The 18,100-nt window shown below is 43.6% G+C and overlaps 1 protein-coding gene across 1 annotated transcript in view; it reads left to right on the forward strand.

Moving 5' to 3' along the window:
- Positions 1-18,100, forward strand: part of LOC137325141 (volume-regulated anion channel subunit LRRC8B-like) — a 97,988-nt gene that overhangs the window by 68,995 nt on the left and 10,893 nt on the right. The window lies entirely within an intron of this gene.

Genomic DNA, 18,100 nt, shown 5'->3' on the forward strand with positions numbered 1-18,100 from the left:
TTTATTCTTCCTACCAAAGTGGATGACTTCACAATTTCCCACATTATACTCCATCTGCCAAATTTTTGCCCATTCGCTTAACCTATCTATATCCCTTTGCTGACACTTTGTGTCCTCCTCACAACTTACTTTTCCACCTATCTTTGTATCATCAGCAAATTTGGCCAAGTCATTGATATAGATTGTAAATAGTTAAGGCCCCAGCACTGATCCCTGAGGCACCCCACAAGTTACAGATTGCCATCCTGAAAATGACCCCTTTATCCCGACTCTCTGTTTTCCGTTAGTTAGCCAATCCTCTATCCATGCTAATATATTACCTCCAACACCATGAGCTCTTACCTTGTGCAGTAACCTTTTATGTGGCGCCTTAGCGAAAGCCTTTTGGAAATCCAAATACTCTACATCTACTGGTTCCCCTTTATCTACCCTGTTCGTTACTTCCTCAAAGAACTCTAATAAATTTGTCAAACACATGTTGACTCTCCTTGATTTTATTTTGAGTCTCTTTCATCCTTTGGATTTTGTTTTTCCCCATTGGGAATACCATCACCTCCAACTTCAGGGGTATGGTGGTGTATTTGGGGGTTCATGAGCGTAATAGTTATTTTACTGGACTAGTAAACAGAGGCCTGGACTAATAATCCAGAGAATGTGAGTTCAAATCACACTATGGCAGTTGGAGAATTTAAATTCAGTTGATAAAATCTGGAAATAAAAAACTGGTATCAGTAAAAGTGACCATGAAGCTATTGGATTGTTGTAAAAAACTCAACTGGTTCACTAATGTCTTTTAGGGAAGGAAATCTGCTGCCCTTACCCGGTTTGGCTTATATGTGATACTAGTCCTACACTAACGTGGGTGACTCTTAACTGCCCTCTGAAGGAGCCCAGTAAGTCATTCAGTTGTATCAAACTGGTACAAAGCACAGACTGCAGCAGTTCAAGAAGAAGGTTCACCACCAGCTTCTCAGGGCAACTAGGGATGGGCAATAAATGCTGGCCTTGCCGGCAAGGCCACATTCCAAGAATTAATAATAAACACAAAAGTTCCGCTCCAAGTCACGCACCATCCTGAGTTTCCTGACTTGGACATATATTGTCATTCCTTCATCATCGCTGGTTCTATAGCCTTCAACAACAACAATTTGCATTTATATAGCGCCTTTAATGTAGTAAAATGTCCCAAGATGCTTCAAAGGAGCGTTATCAAACAAAATTTGACACCAAGCCACATAGTATGAAGAGAGATGACCAAAAGCTTGGTCAAAGAGGTAGGTTTTAAGGAGCGTCTTAAAGGAAGAGAGGGAGTTGGAGATGTTTAGGAAGGGAATTCCAGAGCTTGGGGCCGAGGCAGCTGAAGACATGGCGGCCAATAGTGGAGCGATGAAAATCGGGGATGCACAAGAGGCAAGAATTGGAGGAGCACAGAGATCTCAGAGGGTTGTAGGGCTGGAGGAGGTTACAGAGATAGGGCGGGGCGAGACCATGGAGGGATTTGAAAACAACGATGATAATTTTAAAATTGGGAGGCCTAAGACCGGCCCGAAATTGGGCTTCATCTAAATAATGTGGGTGAACAGCCGGCACCTCTCATGCCTCCTTTAGGCGGCTGCTAGGGACACCTGAAAAATGGCCCAACCCAATGTCGGGTAGGACTTTTTCAGATGCCCTTTTTGCCTGTAAGATGGACGCAGCAAGGTCCAATTTCTACCCCATAGTCTTCTGTTTATTTTCCTGAGAATCTCAACACTTATTTAACCCCCACATACAAATACATAAGCTGGGAAATTCCTCGGAGCTGGTCCAGCTCTGCTGGCGTTACCTCAGCGACAGAAACTCAGTTTACGCGGGTAAATCGGGGATTCGGCCGCACTCCTAGCGAAGTAACGGTGGTGGAGCGGGGGCGACTCCGAGGAATTTCCCCGCCATGGTTTCTGATGCATTGGAAAACCAGAGAAATGGGAGCAAGGGGAAATTTCTTCCCTAATTCGTTTTTTTTTACTGAGGAATACAGGAATCCTCATAGAACTGGGAACCATTTGGGAACTGGGAGCTACAGAGCTCCCTTCAGGCAAAGATGCAGAACGTATTCACAGTTTAAATCTAAGCTGATGTCAGTGGATCTTGTCGCTATGTTTAGTTTTATATTTGTACACACTGGCTACTTAGATTTGAGTGACATCATAATGAAACTGACATCACAGTAATATAATTGATCGCTGTAGCTCCACAATTTTAACATCATAGTAAAAAAATCTTAAGGACACAGGAGTTAGAGAATAGGGGAAGTTAATTTGAAACCATGAGTGGCATTATTTCAACCCACCAGATCAAACACACTTTATAACATTTTGAAAGAAGTTGTTCTTTTCTTCTTTTAGCCTCGGTCTGGTCATAATGCTGCTGGGCAGCTTTAAAATTCAAACCATAGCTGAAAAAGACATTGTGTAACACAGCAATAGTACCTGCTACTTCATGGCCAGTGCCAGAGCAGTCCCATAGAAAGGTAATCCCTCCTCCCCAATCTCTACACATTTCAAACTACACCTGAGGTAAGTCTACCCGACTTTAGATCAATTGTTAACTTAGTCTATATTTGATAATTTTATTATGTTGCTGGCAGACCCATGATGAAAGCACAAGTTATGTTTATTTTTAAACAGTGGATAACTTCTATGGGATTTCAGAATATATCCTAGACAGCAACATGATAGGGTTAATATAACATATAACAGTTGGTTATTGTGATGTCATATTAATCCCACTAGCGGTCTTTTAATTCCTCAATTATTTTCTGGCACGGGATTATAGATATGTTGTCAGCAGTGTGATACCATCTATATCATATCTTTGTAACTGGATAACTGGCTTGTGATGGCTTCCACAAATGGAAGATATTTATCATGTCACTTTGTTTCCATGACATATCCTTCTATAAAATCCTCTTCTGCGTGTCAACTTGGCTCTATTGGTGGCACTCTTGCCTCTAGATCTGGAGATTGTGTGGTTTCAGGCCCCACACTAGGAATTTGAGCTGATGTAATCTAACATGGTGCTCTAGTGCAGTACTGAAGGAATGCTGCATTGCCACAGGCACATCCGTCTGTTTGTTCAGATGTATAGTAAAGATCGCACAGCAATGCAAGAAAAACAAGAAGATGTTTCTGACCAGTACTCCTCCCTCTACCACCACTTAAAAAAGAACAGATTAACACTCCATCATCTCATTACTATTGGAGGGGTCTTGTGTACAAAATGGCTGCTGCTGTGTCTGCCTACAGAACAACAGCAACTGCACTTTAAAAATCAATTCATTGAATATGAAGTGGTTTCTGAGAGATATGATTTGCTGCTGTGCACATAGAATTATTACAGCATTGAAGGAGGCCATTCGGCCCATCGAGCCTGTGCCGTCTTTTTGTAAGAGCAATCCAGTTAGTTCCAATCCCCCGTGACCCTGCAAATTTTTCCCCTTCAAGTATTTATCCAATTCCTTTTAGAAAGCCATGATTGAATCTGCTTCCACCACCCTTTCAGGCAGCGAATTCCAGTTCATAACTACTCGCTGCGTGAAAAAGTTTCTCCTCATGTCGCCTTTGGTTCTTTTGCCAATCTCCTTAAATCTGTGCCCTTTGGTTCTTGACCCTTCTGCCAATGGGAACAGTTTCTCTTTATTTACTTTATTAAAACCCTTCATGATTTTGAACACTTCTATCAAATCTCCTCTTAACCTTCCCTGCTCCAAGGAGAGCAACCCCAGCTTCTCCAGTCTATCCACGTAACTGAAGTCCCTCATCCCTGGAACCATTCTAGTAAATCTTTTCTGCACCTTCTCTAAGGCCTTCACATCCTTCCTAAAGTGCGGTGTCCAGAATTGGACACGATACTCCGGCTGTGGCCAAACAGTGTTTTATAAAGATTCAACATAACTTCCTTGCTTTTGTACTCTATGCCTCTATTTATAAAGCCCAGGATCCTGTATGCTTTTTAACTGCTTTCTCAATCTAACTTGCCACCTTCAAAGATTTATGCACATATACCCCCAGATCTCTCTGTTCCTGCACCACCTTTAGAATTGTACCATTTAGTTTATATTGCCTCTCTTTGTTCTTCCTGCCAAAATGTATCACTTCGCACTTCTCTGCATTAAATTTCATCTGCCATGTGTCCGTCATTCCACCAGCCTGTCCAAGTCCTCTTGAAGTGTATTACTATCCTTCTCACTGTTTACTACACTTCCAAGTTTTGTGTCATCTGCAAATTTTGAAATTGTACCCTGTACACCCAAGTCCAAGTCATTAATATATATCAAGAAAAGCAGTGGTCCTAGTACCAACCCCTGGGGCACCTTTCTCCAGTCCGAAAAACATCCTCTTTTATTCCACAGGCTTCAATTTTGCTGACTAGCCTATTCTGTGGCACTTTATCAAACGCCTTTTCAAAGTCCATATACACAACATCAACCACATTGCCCTCATCAACCCTCTCTGTTACCTCATCAAAAAGCTCAATCAAGTTAGTTAAACACGATTTGCCTTTAACAAATCCATGCTGGCTTTCCTTTATTAATCCACACTTGTCCAAGTGACTATTAACTTTGTCCTGGATTATTGTCTCTAAAAGCTTCTCCACCACGAGGTTAATATGTGAATCTTTCTAACAAAATTAAAGGTTGAATTTTGTTGTAAAGTTAACTAGTTCATTATCCATCCAACACAAAGCTGTTTCTCCAATCAACTTTATCAGGCAACTAGGAGAAGTTTAAATCTGAGTAGCAGTCGAGGGAATTTTGGACAGAGAACATCATTTACTGCCATCATGGCATGAGGCTTACATATTACTACAAAGATGGACTGGGGGGTTACATTTACATAGAATTACATAGAATCCATAGCATGGAAACAAGCCATGCGGCCCAACTGATCTGTGCTGGCGTTTAAGCTCCATACGAGTCTCCTCCCATCCCTCTTCATCTAACCATATCAGCATATCCTTCTATTCCTTTCTCCTCGTGTGCTTATCTGGCTTCCACTTAAATTCATCTATGTTATTCACCTCAACTACTCCATGTGGTAGCGAGTTCCGCATTCTTACCACTCACTGGGTAAAGATGTTTCTCCTGAATTTCCTATTGGATTTATTGGCGACTATCTTATATTTATGGCCCTTAGATTTGGTCACCACCACAAGTGGAAACATCTTCTCTGCATCTACTCTCATATCCTTTCATAATCTTAAAGACCTCTCTAGAATATATCTCCATTTAGATGACTATGAGAAGGAGCCTTCACTTTCACTGACATGTGAAAAGTACCCCTCTAGGTGAAGACCCTTTGTCTCTCGACTTGGCCTGTGGTGAGTCTGTACAGGATATTAGTGCAGTAAAGGGTTTATGATCTGTTTGTGCAGGCTGGCATTCCATTGGAGGATCAGCATTTTAGCAGCGATGTAGCAGCGGGCTTGCATAGTAGCAGAGACCTTGTGGTGTTTGGGCAGTGATGTAAGGGAAAGAATGTGAGCAAATAGTTCAGACAGAAGGGACCGGCAGTTCTGTTGACGTAGCAATACTGGGAGGACGTTTTACATAGAACACCGGATCAAATTGAGAGTTAACGAGACCGAAGGGATGTTTAAAATAGTTTTATAGTAGTGTTGGCCTCCATATATGGCATGAGAACCGTGCAGTGAAAATCTAATTCAATAGAGTTTAGACACACTAAACCACGGTGGGGAACTGGGGCCTGCACCCTGGATCTCGTTCTAAACCAACAGTTCCTACCAGTCCCAAAGCACTGTAGGGTGCATTGCTCAGTACAATATATTTCTTTTCTCAATAAAAATAACCACATTGCAAAGCACTGTGCAAGTGTCAATTGTTCATTGCTTTAACACAAATTACTAAATCAAATTACATATATTCACCAAAACTGCTCTAATCACCCTGCACGCTTCCCAATAAAGCAAACTGTTCACCCTCATTCCAGTTCTTAAAAAAAAATATGCTTGCAGTCTCTAACTTCCTGCCCATTCCCTTCTCCTGTTGCAGGACCCCTCTTTCCTGCCTCCCACACGTTACCACGTGCCGTATTAGAAATCTTTATTCTCCAACTCTTTCCTGGTATGCCATGTCCCTTAATACATTCACACTGCTGAGCAGCTGATGATGCCCCACTCTTAGTGCAGAGTAATACACTTTGCCAGTAGGATAGCTACAAAATGTGAAACATTTCCTAGAATGGCCTGAATGAACCGATTTTATCATTAAAATGGAAAAATGTCCACCTGCAATTTCATCATCTCTCTTAATGTATTTTAAAGTCACTTTTGGATCAGCCCATTCAACATTATGGACACCCCTCCCTCCCCCAAATCAGATAGCTCCCAGGCCTCTCCAGTTTTACTATCCGACGTGTTTGGCGCAGCTTCCCAGGGACCATGCCTGTCCATGTGGACTATCCTTAATTGTGACGTTTAAATCTCACTTTTGTACACTGCCTGCAGACCGACTCACATCTTTTCCTGCTTTCATCCCCCCCTTGCACACTTTATAGATCAGAAAGTGGACATTCTTGTGGCTGGATGTTTTCAATTCGTAAAAAATTGGCAATGTGTTTATTTATTCACCAGAGCTGAGTGTTAGGAAACTCTGCTTAGTGTATAAATTGGATTACTTAGACATCACAATTTTAAAACACTATTCGAAGATCTGCACTTTTTCTCCCAGAAGCAAGGATAATTTGAAAATTAATTCGAAGCATTGAAGATGGCAGGGCAGGTTGAGAAAGCAGTTAAAAAAGCATATGGGATTTTGGGCTTTATAAATAGAGGCATAGAGTACAAAAGCAAGGAAGTTACGTTGAACCTTTATAAAACACTGGTTCGGCCACAACTGGAGTATTGTATCCAATTCTGGGCACCGCACTTTAGGAAGGATATGAAGGCCTTAGAGAGGGTGCAGAAAAGATTTATTAGAATGGTTCTAGGGATGAGGGACTTCAGTTACATGGATAGGCTGGAGAAGCTGGGGTTGTTCTTGTTAGAGCAGAGAGGGTTGAGAGGAGATTTGATAGAGGTGTTCAAAATCATGAGAGGTCTAGACAGAGTAGATAGAGAGAAATTGTTCCCATTGGCAGAAGGGTCGAGAACCAGAGGACACAGATTTAAGGTGATTGGCAAAAGAACCAAAGGCGACATGAGGAGAAACTTTTTTACGCAGCGAGTGGTTATGATCTGGAATGCACTGCCTGAAAGGGTGGTGGAGACAGATTCAATCATGGCTTTCAAAAGGGAATTGGATAAGTACTTGTAGGGAAAAAATTTGCAGGACTATGGGGAAAGGGCGGGGGAGTGGGACTAGCTGGATTGCTCTTGCAGAGAGCCGGCACGGGTTCGACGGGCCGAATGGCCGCCTTCTGTGCTGTAATCTTCCTATGATCACCCATAAATGTGTCTATTTTGGCTGTCATTACTACAGTAACTGTACTTTGTTAATGCAAAAAGCCTACCGTGCTAGGAGATTTAAAATAGGATGTATAATTTATCATATTAGCTCACATATAGCATTGGATTTCCACCCCCAGATGTCACCAGCTTACAGTGTATAGGGTCGTGTTTGTGTATTAGCTACATCTGGTGGTAAGACACTTTCACAATTGTGGTGAAACGTGGCACATTTCTGTTGAATATTATTTACCCTTGTGTTGCTGGAGAATGAGATAAGCAGTACTTGCCTTTGAAATTGTGCTATGTGATACTGAGGGAATTTGGTGTTACGCCACTGCTTTTGGCCTCCCCCACCGTCTTGGCTCCGATTCCTTGCTCCCTCCGTCTTCCAAAGCAACCCTTATTTTTTTTAATATTCAGTCCCGGGATGTGTCTGTCGCTGGCAAGGCCAGCATTTATTAATAGCCTCTGTAGTTGTTCTTGAGAAGGTGGTGGTGAGCCTTTTTCTTGAACCACTGCAGTCTGTGTGGTGAAGGTGCTCTCCCACCCTTATCCCAAAGCATTTTCCTATCTTGCCCTTGTCCTCACAAAGCTCAACAAATCCAGGAAACCCATCATTTGTCCATTTGGACTCCTGCCCTCCCTGTTCCTTACCAACTTCTTTTCTTCAGCCCTCTAAATCACCAGCCTAGCTCTATTCTTTGGCATCACTCTGTACCACCTGCAAAATAGCTATCATAAGAACAGAATAAATAGGAACAGGAGTAGGCCATACGGCCCCTCGAGCCTGCTCTGCCATTCAATAAGATCATGGCTGATCTTCTACCTCAACTTCACTTTCCTGCCTATCCCCAAAGGGATTTGATTCCCTTAGTGTCCAAAAATCTATCGATCTCAGTCTTGAATATACTCAACGACTGAGCATCCAAAACCCCGAGTTGGAGAATTCAAAAAATTCAATAACTTTTGAGCGTAGAAATTTTTCCTCATCTCGGTCCTAAATGGTCGACCCCTTATCTTGAGACCATGACCCCTAGTTCTAGACTCGATAACCAGGGGAAACAGCCTCTCAACGTCCATCCCCTGTTAAGCCCTCTAAGAATTTTATACGTTTCAATAATATCACCTCTCATTCTTCGAAACTCCAAAGAATATAGGCCCATTCTACACAATCTCTCCTCATAGGACAACCATCCCAGGAATCAATCTAGTGAACCTTTGTTGCACCCCCTCTAAGGCAAGTATATCCTTCCTTAGGTAAGGAGACCAAAACTGTACACAGTACTCAAGGTGTGGTCTGCGCAGGGCCCTATATATTTGCAGCAAGTTTTCCCGACACTTATACTCCAACCCCCTTGCAATAAAGGCTAACATACCGTTTGCCTTCCAAATTGCTTGCTGTACCTGCATGTTAACTTTCCGTGATTCATGTACAGGGACACCCAAATCCCTCTGAATATCAACATTTCTTAGTCTCACCTTTTGAAAAATATTCTGCTTTTCTATTCTTCCTACCAAAGTGGATAATTTCACATTTCCCCACATTATACTCCATCTGCTACCTTCTTGCCCACTCACCTAACCTGTCTATATCCCTTTGCAGCCTCTTTGCGTCCTCCTCGCAGCTTACATTCCAACTTAGCTTTGTATCGTCAGCAAACTTGGGTACATTACACCCGGTCCCCTCAACTAAGTCATTAATATATATTGTAAATAGCTGAGGCCCAAGCACTGATCCTTGCAGCACCCCACTAGTTACAACCTGCCAAAAATGACCCGTTTAATCCGACTCTCTGTTTTCTGTCTATTAACCAATCCTCAATCCATGGTAATATATTACCCCCAATCCCATGAGCCCTAATCTTGTGTAACAACCTCTAGTGTGGCACTTTATCGAATGCCTTTTGAAAATCCAAATATACTACATCCACTGGTTCCCCTTTATCTACCTTGCGAGATACAGCCTCAGAAAATTCTAATAGATTTGTCAAACATGATTTCCCTTTCATTCGAGTTGACTCTGCCTAATCATATTATGATTTTCTAAGTATCCTGTTACTATGTCCCTAATAACAGATTCTAGCATTTTCCATATTACTGATGTCAGGCTAACTGGCCTATAGTTCCCTATTTTCTCTCTCCCTCCTTTCTTGAATAGCGGGGTTACATTTGCTACCTCCCAATCCACAGGGGCCGTTCTAGAATCTAGGGAATTCTAGAAGATCAAAACGAATGCATCCACTATCTCTGCAGCCATCTCTTTTAGACCCCGAGGATGTAGGCCATCAGGTCCAGGGGTTTTGTCGGCTTTTGTCCCGTTAATTTCTCCAGTACTTTTTCTTTACTAATCTTAATTATTTTAAGTTCCTCACTTTCATTAGACCCTTGGTTCCTCACTATTTCTGGTATTTTTTTGTGTTGTCTACTGTGAAGACAGATACAAAATATTCGTTTAATGTCTCTGCTATATTCTTATTCCCCATTATAATTTCTCCTGTCTCTGTCTCTAAGGGACCTATGTTTACTTTTGTTAAACTCTTCCTTTTTACATACTTGTGGAAGCTCTTACAATTGTTTATTATATTTCTTGCTAGTTTACTTTCATAATGAATTTTCTTCCTCTTTATGAATTTCTTGGTCATCCTTTGCTGAATTCGAAAACTCTCCCAATCCCCAGACTTACTATTCTTTTTGGCAACATTGTAAGTCAGTAATGTTGGCCATGAAACGACCGTATTGTCACTAACCCTAACCCATCTGGTTCACTAATGTCCTTTAGGGAAGGAAACCTGCTGCCCTTATCCGGTCTGGCCTATATGTGACTCCAGACCCACAGCAATGTGGTTGATTCTTAATTGCCCTCTGAAATGGCCCAGCAAGCCACTCAGTTGTAAAATCTCGCTAAAAAAAGTCATAATAAGAATAAAACCGGACGGACCACCCGGCATCGGACCACTAGGCACTGGACACGACAACGGCAAACCAAGCCCAGTCGACCCTGCAAAGTCCTCCTCACTAACATCTGGGGACTTGTGCCAAAATTGGGAGAGCTGTCCCACAGACTAGTCAAGCAACAGCCTGACATAGCCATACTCACAGAATCATACCTTTCAGCCAACGTCCCAGACTCTTCCATCACCATCCCTGGGTATGTCCTGTCCCACCGACAGGACAGACCCACCAGAGATGGCGATACAGTGAAACACAGTCAGGAGGGAGTGGCCCTGGGAGTCCTCAACATTGACTCCGTAACCCATGAAATCTCATGGCATCAGGTCAAACATGGGCAAGGAAACCTCCTGCTGATTACCACCTACCATCCTCCCTCAGCTGATGAATCAGTCCTCCTCCATGTTGAACACCACTTGGAGGAAGCACTGAGGGTAGCAAGGGCACAGAATGTACTCTGGGTGGGGGACTTCAATGTCCATCACCAAGAGTGGCTCGGTAGCAGAACTACTGACCGAGCTGGCCGAGTCCTGAAGGACATAGCTGCCAGACTGGGCCTGTGACAGGTGGTGAGCGAACCAACACGAGGGAAAAACTTACTTGACCTCGTCCTCACCAATCTACCTGTCGCAAATGCATCTGTCCATGACAGTATTGGTAGGAGTGACCACCGCACAGTCCTTGTGGAGACGAAGTCCCGTCTTCGCACTATCCAATATGTTGTCTGGCACTATCACCGTGCTAAATGGGATAGATTCAGAACAGATCTAGCAGCTCAAAACTGGGCATCCATGAGGCACTGTGAGCCATCAGCAGCAGCAGAATTGTATTCCAGCACAATCTGTAACCTCGTGGCCCGGCATATTCCTCACTCTACCATTACCAACAAGCAAGGGGATCAACCCTGGTTCAATGAGGAGTGTAGAAGAGCATGCCAGGAGCAGCACCAGGCATACCTAAAAATGAGGTGCCAACCCGGTGAAGCTACAACTCAGGACTACATGCATGCTAAACAGTGGAAGCAACATGCTATAGACAGAGCTAAGCGATTCTACAACCAACAGATCAGATCAAAGCTCTGCAGTCCTGCCACATCCAGTCATGAATGGTGCTGGACAGTTAAACAACTAACGGGAGGAGGAGGCTCTGTTAACATCACCATCCTCAATGATGGAGGAGTCCAGCACGTGAGTGCAAAAGACAAGGCTGAAGCGTTTGCAACCATCTTCAGCCAGAAGTGCCGAGTGGATGATCCATCTCGGCCTCTTCCCGATAGCCCCACCATCGCAGAAGCCAGTCTTCAGCCAATTCGATTCCATCCACATGATATCAAGAAACGGCTGAGTGCACTGGATACAGCAAAGGCTATGGGCCCCGACAACATCCCGGCTGTAGTGCTGAAGTCTTGTGCTCCAGAACTAGCTGCGCCTCCAACCAAACTGTTCCAGTATAGCTACGACACTGGCATCTACCCGACAATGTGGAAAATTTCCCAGGTACGTCCTGTCCACAAAAAGCAGGACAAATCCAATCCGGCCAATTACCGCCCCATCAGTTTACTCTCAATCATCTGCAAAGTGATGGAAGGTGTCGTCGACAGTGCTATCAAGCGGCACTTACTCACCAATAACCTGCTCACTGATGCTCAGTTTGGGTTCCGCCAGGACCACTCAGCTCCAGACCTCATTACAGCCTTGGTCCAAACATGGACAAAAGAGTTTAATTCCAGAGGTGAGGTGAGAGTGACTGCCCTTTACATCAAGGCAGCATTTGACCGAGTGTGGCACCAAGGAGCCCTAGTAAAATTGAAGTCAATGGGAATCAGTGGGCAATCTCTCCAATGGCTGGAGTCATACCTAGCACAAAGGAAGATGGTAGTGGTTGTTGGAGGCCAATCATCTCAGCCCCAGGACATTGCTGCAGGAGTTCCTCAGGGCAGTGTCCTCGGCCCAACCATCTTCAGCTGCTTCATCAATGACCTTCCCTCCATCATAAGGTCAGAAATGGGGATGTTCGCTGATGATTGCATAGTGTTCAGTTCCATTCGCAACCCCTCAAATAATGAAGCAGTCCGAGCCCGCATGCAGCAAGACCTGGACAACATCCAGGCTTGGGCTGATAAGTGGCAAGTAACATTCGCGCCAGACAAGTGCCAGGCAATGGCCATCTCCAACAAGAGAGAGTCTAACCACCTCCCCTTGACATTCAACGGCATTACCATCACCGAATCCCCCACCATCAACATCCTGGGGGTCACCGTTGACCAGAAACTTAACTGGACCAGCCATATAAATACTGTGGCTACAAGAGCAGGTCAGAGGCTGGGTATTCTGTGGCGAGTGACTCACCTCCTGACTCCACAAAGCCTTTCCACCATCTACAAGACACAAGTCTGGAGTGTGATGGAATATTCTCCACTTGCCTGGATGAGTGCAGCTCCAACAACACTCAAGAAGCTCGACATCGTCCAGGACAAAGCAGCCCGCTTGATTGGCACCCCATCCACCACCCTAAACATTCACTCCCTTCACCATCAGCGCACAGTGGCTGCAGTGTGTACCATCCACAGGAAGCATTGCAGCAACTCGCCAAGGCTTCTTCGACAGCACCTCCCAAACCCGCGACCTCTACCACCTAGAAGGACAAGGGCAGCAGGCGCATGGGAACAACACCACCTGCACGTTCCCCTCCAAGTCACACACCAGCCCAACTTGGAAATATATCGCCGTTCCTTCATCGTTGCTGGGTCAAAATCCTGGAACTCCCTACCTAACAGCACTGTGGGAGAACCTTCACCGTACGGACTGCAGCGGTTCAAGAAGGCAGCTCACCACCACCTTCTCAAGGGCAATTAGCGACGCCCACATCCCACGAATGAATAAAAAAAAATTTTAATCTCTATTCATGCCATTAATTCATCCATCTTGTTACAAATGCTTCATGCATTCAGATATAGTCCCTTTAATTTTAACTTTTTACTATTTTTCCCTGATGTGACCTTAGTCACTAATGCCCTATTATCTTTGTTAAACTCTCTGTCCCTTCCTGACACACTCTGCTTGTTTTTAACCCAATTCACTACTCTGCTCTGCAGCCTTGACTTTTCTCTTTAGACATAAATTTACCCTTACCTGAACCCTCCTCACCTCTTATTAGTTTAAAGCCCTATCTACCATCCTAGTTCTTCGGTTTGCCAGGACATTGGTCCCTGCCCATCCCAATGGAACAGCTCCCTCTTTCCCTAGTACTGGTGCCAGTGCTCCATGAATTGAAACCCCAGCTTCCCACTCTTTTAGCCATGCATTTAGCCATCTAAATCTGTTTGACCCTATGCCAATTTACGCGTGGCTCAAATAGTAATATAGAGATTATTACCTTTGAGGTTCTGCCTTTTAATTTGGACCCTAGCTCCTCAAACTCCCTCAGCAGAACCTCATTCCTAGTTCTACCTATGTCGTTGGTTCCTATGTGGACCACGGCAACTGGATCACCCCCCCAACCCCAGCCCCCCTTCTCCAAGTTCTTCTCCAGCCGTGAGGAGATGTCCTTAACCCTGGCACTGTGCAGACAACACAGCCTTCCGATCGCGGCTGCAGAGAGCAGTGTCTATCCCCCTGACTATGCTATCCCCTAACACTACCACATTCCTTTATGCTCCCCCCAGTTGAATGGCCTTCTTTACCAGGGTGCTGTGGTCAATTTGCCCATACTCCCTGCAGTCTTTGTTCTCATCCACACAGGTAGCAAGTACCTCATACCTGTTGGGCAAGGGCAAAGGTCTCCTCCACCACTGCATCTGGGGTCCCCTTACCTGCCTGACTGGCAGTCACATCCTCCTGTTCCTGACCACTAACCAAATCTAACCCACTATCTAACCTATCATTACACCTTCTCCTCAAAAAACCCTCCGTAGTCTTGGCCCACCCTACCTCAGAGATCTCCTTCTGGCCTATGTCCTGTCTTGCACCCTTTGTGTTTCTGACACTGGTTTATTCCTAGTTCTCCATCCTTAATACTCCACCATTGGTGATCGCTCTTTCAGCCACCATACCCTGCCTTTTGGAACTCCCTTGCTAAATTCCTTTGCTTTACCTCCCCCCTGTGAGTAAGTCTTTGTCTTAGTGGTAATATCTCTGCCTCTGAGTCAGAAAGTGAAGGAATTTGAATCCCGCTCCAGACAGTCCTCCTGAGTGGAGACCGGAGCTCCGGTACTGAATTCTGAGTTCACATCCAGTGGAGACACTCGGGTCCAGTGGATGTGGGTGCCCATAAAACCCTCCTGCTGTATAGGACTAACCACCCTGTTGGCTGGTATAAAGATGGTTACGGCTCTGGAAGGAGCTTTCACATCGCAGCCTCTCAGACTGTTGATCAGCCTGCGAATCCTTCCTCAACTTCACACTATTCTCCAAGGGAAGTGTGTGAAGATACGAAAAAAATTATAACCATCTCCTTTTCTGTTCATCTGCTCCCATCTACCTGTTCTTTCTTCCTGCTCAGTGCTCATTTTTTTTGTAAAATGTTCTGAGATATATTTTGCTGTTAGGAAAGCTAGGTAAATGTAAGTTATTGTTAAAATAGTGATGGAGGAATTTCATCTGAATGGATTAATGCATTTATTACTAATAATAGCACTGGCTGTGTTTTATGCAGTCCCAGTACTCATTTGCGGGCACCATATGTCACCAGTGGAGCAATGCATATTTTTCTTTTTGTGAATGTCAAGGATTAAAATCATGTGTTGTACCAATAGAACAGATTATGGAAAAAGAAACCACTCACAATGACCAGCATATTCATTATGATTTTTGGCTGCTGTGATCTCAGTTTTTATGATTTATCTCAATAACGTTCATAAGAAAGAAAACCTCATCAGGTGTACTGCTAGTTCTTCTTCGAAAAGTGCCAAATCATTGTCACCCCGAACAAGAAAATGGTGCCTCAATTTAACATCTCATTTCAAGGACCACACAACACTTAACTGCCAAACTAAATTATGTGCTGAACTCCTAGAGTGGGGCTTGAGTCCACAACCCTCTAGCTCATAAACAAGAGCGCTACTAACTGAGATAACCTGTCATTGAATACTCAATACAAAAGATAGACACCCTAAATTATAAAATATTTCAGAGTAAGCAGATTGAAAACATGTTTAAAAAAAACGTTTTTGTTTTTTCTTTTCTACAACAATAACAATGGTGAGGTAATCGAGCGTCTTTATAAATTGTTGGTGTGATTGCACTTACAATACTATGTACAGTTCTGACCCTCACGACCTAATCTGAATTCACTTCACTGGGGAATTGCCTGGGGACACGCAGCAGACAGCCACAACTTGCCGATCTAACTTAAATGAGGCCCAATATCGTGTGTGACTCAGGCCTAGCCCTTTTGGCGCTGAGATCTTTCCCCTGCACACAGTTCATACTATCCAGTTTCACCTCCTAAATTCTACAAAATCTGTACCTCTCTCGACCCCCTCCACTGCCTCCGATTTGTTACGCTGCTTGTCCGACGTTCAGTACTGGATGAGCAGAAATTTCCTCCAATTAAATATTGGGAAGACTGAAGCCATTGTCTTCGGTCCCTGCCACAAACTCCGTTCCCCGGCCACTGACTCCATCCCTCTTCTTGGCTATTTTCTTAGGCTGAACCAGACTGTTCACAACCTCGGCATCCTATTTGACCCTGAGATGAGCTTCCGACCGCGTAACCTCTCCATCACCAAGTCCGCCTACTTCCACCTCAGTAACATTGCCCGTCTCCGCCCCTGTCTCAGCCCATCTGCTGCTGAAACCCAGGCAAAATACAATTTATGAACTGGACTTTCCAAATTACCTCAATTTACCAAATTTTCATTTTTAAATACAATTTATGAACTTTAGCTTTACTATAAACTATTTCAATAAAAATTTCTTTTAATTTATTAACAGCAATTTAATTAATTTATGTAGAGTATTTTATCTCTGCTCTTGGTTTTCTCGCATCTTGTGATAGTTTTAATTTATTGTCAATCTCGACCCCCCCAGATCTCTTTCATTTTCAATGCACTTTATTTTTTTTCCGTTTAAGTAATAATCCCTTCCTGGAATTTTTGTCCCCATATGAAGCACTTTGCATTTCTCTACAGTGAATTTCAACTGCCATCTGTCTGCCCAAATTCCAAATATATTCAAATCCTCCTGTAGCTTATCCTGTTCAGCTTTGGAGTCATAAATCTTTTAAGATTTTATTTCTATCCAGATGTTCCATGATCTAACCTTTAATAAAGGTTTCCATAACTTTACCCACAATGGATGTCAAACTCACTAGTCTGTACTTTCCTGGATCAATTTTGCCACAATCTGCCTTTCTCCAGTCCCCAGGCACCTCCAGTATTCAGTGATTTCTGGAAAATTTGTGCCAGAGTTCCTGCAATTCTCTCCTTTATTTTCTTAAGGATCCTCCTGACCCCACATTAAAACCATGGGCAGCTGACAGCCACCGCTCACCCATCCTCTCGACCGCCGCCTCGACCCACCATCCTACTCATCCCTCTCCTGGTCTTAGTTGCCTAACCCTGACCCTAACTCTAACCTTAACCCTAACCCTAACCCTAACTCAAGGCCGACCTTGAATACTTTTGCAGGTTTTGGACATAAGAAAACCTCATATCTTTCTGGAGCAATTAATTTGAATTACATGGGGAATCTAAATTAGACTCTTCATTTGACGGCTGCGAGGCTCACAGGTTCTTGTCTTTGTGATATTTTAATGCGCTTTGTGTATTTTGGGGATTTGAAAAAAAAAATCACTATTATTTCTATTTCCTGAAATGACCACAAATATAATTTAAATTTGAGATTATAGTTCATAGAAAGAATCATAGAAAATTTACGGCAGAGTAGGAGGCCATTCGGCCCATCGTGTCCGCGCCAGCCAAAAATGAGCCACCCAGCCTAATCCCACTTTCCAGCACTTGGTCCATAGCCTTGTACATCACGGCACTTCAGGTGCACATCCAGGTACTTTTTAAATGAGTTGAGGGTTTCTGTCTCTACCACCCTTTCAGGCAGTGAGTTCCAGACCCCCACCAACCTCTGGGTGACATTTATTTTCCTCAGCTCCCCTCTAATCCTTCTACCAATCACTTTAAATCTATGCCCCAGTTATTGACCTCTCTGCTAAGGGAAATAGGTCCTCACTATCCACTCTATCTAGGCCACTCATAATTTTGTACACCTCAATTAAAACACCCCTCAGCCTCCTCTATTCCAACAGTCAAATGAGGCTCCATCTTCTGCTTATTTTACCAAGCTACTACAGTAAAGATTTAATCCGATAATCTAGTTTTAAAAAGGAATTGATTTTTGAAACTGTCAAAAACTCCTGTGTAAGGATAAAATTCCCTTCAAATGAATACTTTAAATGAAGTCTTTTGCCCCTGTTTAATCTCCACTTCCAGGAGGTTTATCCAGACTCTTCTCAATGATGCTAATGGGAAGCCTCTTTTAAAAACGTATCTATTTGATCCAGCAACCCAGCTGAGAAATTATGCAACTCACCCACGGAAGGTAATCTAATCTGAATGTCAGTCAACCACTGGGATCTGAACTCGGACACTCATGATAAGAGCCCAACACTCGACCACTGACGTTACTGGGGCATAGACTGTGCAAGTGAGATTTCATATTTTGAACTCATTTTATTTGAAAACACTTTTCTT

This window comes from Heptranchias perlo, chromosome 9 (genome assembly GCF_035084215.1).
Source record: "Heptranchias perlo isolate sHepPer1 chromosome 9, sHepPer1.hap1, whole genome shotgun sequence".
Classification (NCBI taxonomy): Eukaryota; Metazoa; Chordata; class Chondrichthyes; order Hexanchiformes; family Hexanchidae; genus Heptranchias; species Heptranchias perlo.